Source organism: Alosa sapidissima, chromosome 2 (assembly GCF_018492685.1).
Source record: "Alosa sapidissima isolate fAloSap1 chromosome 2, fAloSap1.pri, whole genome shotgun sequence".
NCBI lineage: Eukaryota > Metazoa > Chordata > Actinopteri > Clupeiformes > Clupeidae > Alosa > Alosa sapidissima.
In genome coordinates, this window is record NC_055958.1 from 28,577,695 (window position 1) to 28,583,815 (window position 6,121).

The following is a 6,121-nucleotide window of genomic DNA, read 5'->3' on the forward strand; positions in this document are numbered from 1 at the left end:
GTCTTGGGGGGGGGGGGGGTCTGTTGGTGGGTGGGTCAGGGGGGTGGGGGTAAGACTGGTGGCACAATCCTTCAAACCCGGGGACATGCTGAAGTCAAGAAGGACGCGAGACCTAGGAGACCATGCCCTGAGGTGCGAACACCCCTCGGTGATGGACACAACTGTGCCAGGCTTGGACAGGACCAACAAGTGGACAGCTCATCACTTTCTCCAGCCATCCCTCTCTCTCCCTCTCTCTCTCTCCTTCAATCTCTCTCTTCCCCTTCCAGAAAATCTCCCTCTGCTTGAGCCACTTGCCCCTCCACCCCCCACCTCCTACACCTGCTCTCCTCTAGTCCTCAGCTCCTCAACTCATGGCTACATGTCTCCAAGTGCACATCCAATCCCCCCTGGTTAAATTTAACCCAAGGCCTGGAAGACCGCGAAAGCCTGGAGCTGTCAGAACTGTCACCGTCCACCTCTGAACCCCACAACACACACACACACACACATAGTATGGCCTACTTTCACACAAACACTCATACTGTACACACACACGCACGTGCTTTGGCCTCCTCTCGTGGGATCTGCTGTCCCATGTCTTTCTTTCTTTCTCCTTCACTCTGTTTCTTATCCTTCCTATCATCTTGTTCTATCTCTTTTGGTTGTCATCCCTGTTCCATTTTACCTTTTCATCCCTACACTCTCATTCCAAAAATAATCAGGACAAATAGACCAGCAAAAAGAACACCAAAAGCAACAGAAATATTCAACAACAGGCAACAAAAAGAACACCAAAAGCAACAGAAATATTCAACAACAGGCAACACTGGACCACATAGGACACAGGTCCCGGGACACAAATGATGTTGTTACAGGGGCTGTCCACGCAGTGCCTGCTTCAAATAACCCCCCAGCAGGGCCCCCTTGCTTCACAATGACCTCTCCCCAGTGAGGGACCACACGCCGTCTTTGAATTAACACAGAGATAATTCAAAATGGACACCCTCCCACACCACAGCACAGCACAGCACCCCCTGCCCACCCAAGGCTAGGCTCCCCCTCCCCCTCCCCCAAGACCTAACACCCTAATAGATCACAAGGCTCCTTTGTTGAACGGGCAAAATTAGCACCAAACCCTTTGCTCCTCATTGCCGCCTATCGACATTATCACTCATGGACACTCGTCACGACAGGCCATTGTTGCATTAGCACATTGTACCGTGCGTAAGGGTGTCGGTGGAATCCGGAGTCTGGAGAGACACAGACCCCCAGTGTCGGCGTTGGCGTGCTGGTATGATTCCCCACCAAGGGATAATCACCCGGACAACAGAGTCACAATAAACTATCGCTATGCGTCACAGATGTACACGTAATGTACCAATAAAGATTGTGTCTCCTACATGAATGTACACATCAATATATATATATATATATATGTGTGTGTGTGTGTGTGTATGTGTGTGTGTGTGTGTGTGTGTGTGTGTGTGTGTGTGTGTGCGCGCGCGCATTTGTGTGAGTGACAAAGAGACAGAGATGGGTGGACAAGGGCAGGTGGACAGTGTGTGTGTTCTTGTGTGTGTGTGTGTGTGTGTGTGTGTGTGTGTGTGTGTAAGTGTGTGTTCTTGGGTGTGTGTGTGTGTGTGTGTGTGTATGCGTATTGGAGGGGATAGGGGAGACTTGAAGGGTAGTATTCAATTTTGGCTCCAAGGTCACAAGCATACACACACACACACACACACCCTTCAGGCTGTCAGAAGGGATTGTAATAGCAGCACTGACAGATATGCCTGACCAACTGGGACTGTCCACGCTAACAGACTTGAAACCCTTTAAGGAGTACATGACTGACCCCCACCCCCACCCTTCCTCACCCTCTGGTCCCAGACTCTGCCATTCTCTACACAAATAGTAATGGGTCACATAAAATGGTCAGACTTCTGGCTATGAAAATGGAGAGAGTGGTTAGTGTGAATGTTACAGTTACAGTTACAGTGGTCATATTGACCTATCAACAGGAAGGAAGTGCTAGGAAGGGATATTTACCATGTAATATATATGTTATTGCATAGTGAGGGAAATGATTGGAACTCAATGGGTCAGTTTTGAACAAGTCCATCCATCTGCCAACTGTGTGTGACTGTGTGTGTGAGAGAAAAAGCAATTAAATGTAAGTATGTGGGAGACCATATTTTGTGTGGGCCCAAGTATACCTGTATCGTATCAGTCCTGCGAGTGTGTATTTGTGTGTGTGTGTGTGTGTATGTGTGTGCGTTTGTGTGTGTGTGTGTATGTTTGTGTGTTTGCACGCGCGCGCGCGTGTGTGTGTGTGTGTGCGTTTGTGTGTGTGTGTGTGTGTATGTGTGGGCACATCCATTGACAGATTAGGGTTTGTAGGTACTGTAGTGAGAAGAGATATGTCATCACCTCGGCACGTTTGTGTAAATAAAAACATTCCCCACATCCTCCCACCTCACTTCCTCTCCGCAGAATCAGTGATTGATGCGGAAGCTAACCCAATCTCTCTCTCTCTCTCTACCTCACACACATGCACACACACACACACACACACACACACACACACACAGCATAAATCCCTGAGACATGAGAGTACATTTTTCTTCCCCTTACCCTTTAACTTTCTCTCTTCTCAGTTTCAAAAAGGCCATTCTATGCAGCTGTGTGTGTGTGTGTGTGTGTGTGTGCATGTGTGAGTTTTCATGGATTTGTGTGTTTTCATGAAATGGTCTCTCTCTCTCTCTATGTGTGTGTGTGTGTGTGAGAGAGAGAGAGTGAGTGCGTGTGTGTGTGTGAGAGTGAGTGTGTGTGTGTGTGTGTGTGTGTGTGTGTGTGTGTGATGTGTGTGTGTGTGTGTGTGTGTGTGTGAGTAAGTGAGTGTGTGTGTGTGTGTGTGTGTGTATGAGAGAGAGAGAGAGAGAGAGAGAGCTCTGATACAGGCACAGCTGGAGAAACACTGGTCACGGGGGACAGGGCTTTCCCTCTCAGCAGCTGGGAAAACATGCCCCCTAAACCCAGGCCACCTCACACCGTCAACACATCATATGCAGGGCTAGCACACACACACACACATACACACACACACACACACACACACACCATACACACACACACACACACACCATACACACACACACACACACACACACCATACACACACACACACACACACACCATACACACACACACACACACACACACACACACACCATACACACACACACACACACACACAGAGAGAGAGTCTGTCTTTCCCTCTTTTTTTCTTAATATCCATACATACAGACTTTATCACACACTCTCTATAATGTTCTCACCCCTTCTGTTACACATATCCATCCTCCACACACACACACACTCACATGTGAACTTCCATGGCTTATTTCTACGCAGATACATACACTCACAACTGCGTCCAACACACACACACACACACACACACACACATACTAATAACATTACACCTTATATTATTTCACCTTATACACAAAATTCTCTCTCCCTCTCTCTCTCTTTCACACACACACACACACACACACACTCACAGTGAAGTACCTCTGCCTGCAGATGACATTATAACATGTTCTCACTTAATAGAAAGGTTATGAAATCCTCCTTCTGTGTGCCGTGAATGGCTTCCCAAAGCCTTCACCGCCTCCTCCGACACACACACAGTGTCAGGGAATTATCACCTGCAGGCCAGGGTGCCGCTCCACAGCTCCATGTCTCCGAAGGAATTATCCAAGTGAGCGCACAGCCATTACTATTCTATATAGACTGTTAAGGAATTAACAGTCGGAGCAGATGACTCCATAATATCTTTATATAGACTGTTAAGGAGTCACCAAAAATTATGGTGAGCCACACGGTATGTGTGTGTTTTACATTTTATGGACTATGCAGGAATTGCTAGAATGAATTCAATGACTGTTTTTTTTTCTTAACATAGAGTGTGAAGAAATTATCAGAAAGACTAGACCACCATTATGGTTCTGTGTAGACTTTGAAGAAGTGAAGAAGTTACGCAAATCTAAACAGGTGGCCATTACATATGTCTCTATATAGATTGTGTGCAGAGTGACCAGAATGGAATCGTTAGCCATTACGGCTCTATATAGCCTGTGAAGAAATGACCAGAATGGAATCGGCGGCCATTATTGCTCTACATAGCCTGTGAAGGAGTTATCAGAGGCCATCGTCCAGCAGCTGGGGTTCTCCTCTGTGGGCTTTTGATCCTGGTCATCCATCCGCCAGGCTGTCCACGCGCTGACGTCGGTGAATTACGACTCGCCCTGCTCCCTTACAGTGGAAAATGTGAAACTCGAGTCGCTGCATCTGTACGTGTGTGTGTGTATGTGTGTGTGTGTGTGTGTGTGCGAGAGAGAGAGAGAGAGAGAGAGAGAGAGAGTGGGGGGGGGGGGGGTGTGGGGTGGCTGTGATTGAATGTTTATCAAACTTATGTATGAATGTGTTTGTGTGCATTTTTTTTTAAGAGGAGAGTTTGTACATTTTTTTTTTTGTGAATGTGTGTGTGTGCATCTGATGATAACCTGACTGTTTTGATGTATAACAGTGAACATTCCTGCAGCAGGTGTCTTAGCATTAGCAATCTAATTGATCATACCAGGAAAAGGAATGACCCCTAACTTTCTACAGGAAAGGACCTTTTCAGGACTTTCTTTCTTTTTCACAAGAAACAATTTGCCACTCTGTACACCCCGGACCACCTCCATCTGACACTTCTGACATTCACCCCGCTGTGGCCCCTCTTAAAGGACAGGGGTGACAGGACTGGCCGGGAGACAGGGGACGGGACTCGTTCCGCGGCCTCATCACTCACCCGGGACATTGTTCACTGCCCTGGCGAGGCACATGTCTGAGCCGCATTGCTGCATTGCAGTGCGCCACTCACCTACCACCAGTGGTGTAGTGGGGATTTTTAAAGTGGGGGGGGGGCGCTATTTTAATGACATCATTGCAAAAACTGTCACGCACCTCCACATACATCGGTGCATAAGGCCAAGGCCAAATTGCTTTTGTGAACATGAAACCGAATTAAAAAAAACAATTAAATGACATGGATTAGCTTCAAAATGTAGCCTAATGTCTTCACCCAAACTACACTTTTCCACCAAAGTCTATGAATATGGTCTGTAGCTTTTACTTTGTTGTATCATACAATAAACAGACAAACCATAATGTAGAGTAGCCTATGTAATCTAGCGTAGTCTAATCTCCTTGACACATAACATACCGCGTGGCTTCATTTATTACCACACGTATAACAATAGCACAAGCAGGATTACGCATTCAACACGCTGTGTGGTCAGTGTAGCTCAATTTGAGGGGGCGTCATATGAATGTCATTGCGAATGATTAAAATGCAGAGGTGCACAGTCAATAAAACAAAAAAATAACAGAAAGAACATTGGGCAGGCAAGTGCCAGTCATTTGAAAAGTTTTTGTTTGGATGAAGTAGCTGCACGCTGCACCAATCGTACATTTTTCCTAAAGTTGTTCAGGTTGGGTCGTCATTAGCCTACTTATGGTTAAATAGCCTTATCACTTATATTGGAGCTCCCTCGATAAAAATCACTCGCATTACTCACACATGCTTATCGTGTCATTTTGACCACTGGATTAGCCTACCTGCTTTCTGCAAAACACAAACGAAGGAATTGCAACAGTGGGCCATGAAGATGCTTGCTAGATTCGAATACAGGCAGTTGTATAATCTATGGTTTTCTAGCCACTTTCTAGCTACTTTCGGGTAACGAGGAATGACGATCTGCGCAGTTTTTAATGTCTTTACGCATGGTGGAGTGCTACAGCATGATGGTCATTCTTGAATTTTATGACAAAGAGGCCTAATTGGAGACGTTTGCGTGATGCGTTGTTATCACTGGTAACAACACTTGTTATATTAATAAATGCTTATTAAAATGCTCAAAACAATTCTCCAAGTAGTGAGGGGACGGTGTTCCCCTGCGTCCAACGCCCACTACACCCCTGCCTACCACCAGCCATGGCACACACACACACAGCTCATATCAGGCAGTATCAGCCATGGCACACACACACACACACACAGCTCATATCAGGCAGTATCAGACAGTAAGCCGGC

General features: G+C 46.4%; 1 long non-coding RNA gene across 1 annotated transcript in view; it reads left to right on the forward strand.

The window, feature by feature from the left end:
- Nucleotides 1-2,578: 2,578 nt before the first annotated feature.
- The window catches only part of LOC121701275, a 14,601-nt gene continuing 11,058 nt past the window's right edge, over nt 2,579-6,121 (forward strand). Inside the window, exon 1 of the long non-coding RNA XR_006027724.1 lies at nt 2,579-2,589. This is a non-coding gene — a long non-coding RNA (uncharacterized LOC121701275). The remainder of the gene's footprint in view (nt 2,590-6,121) is intronic.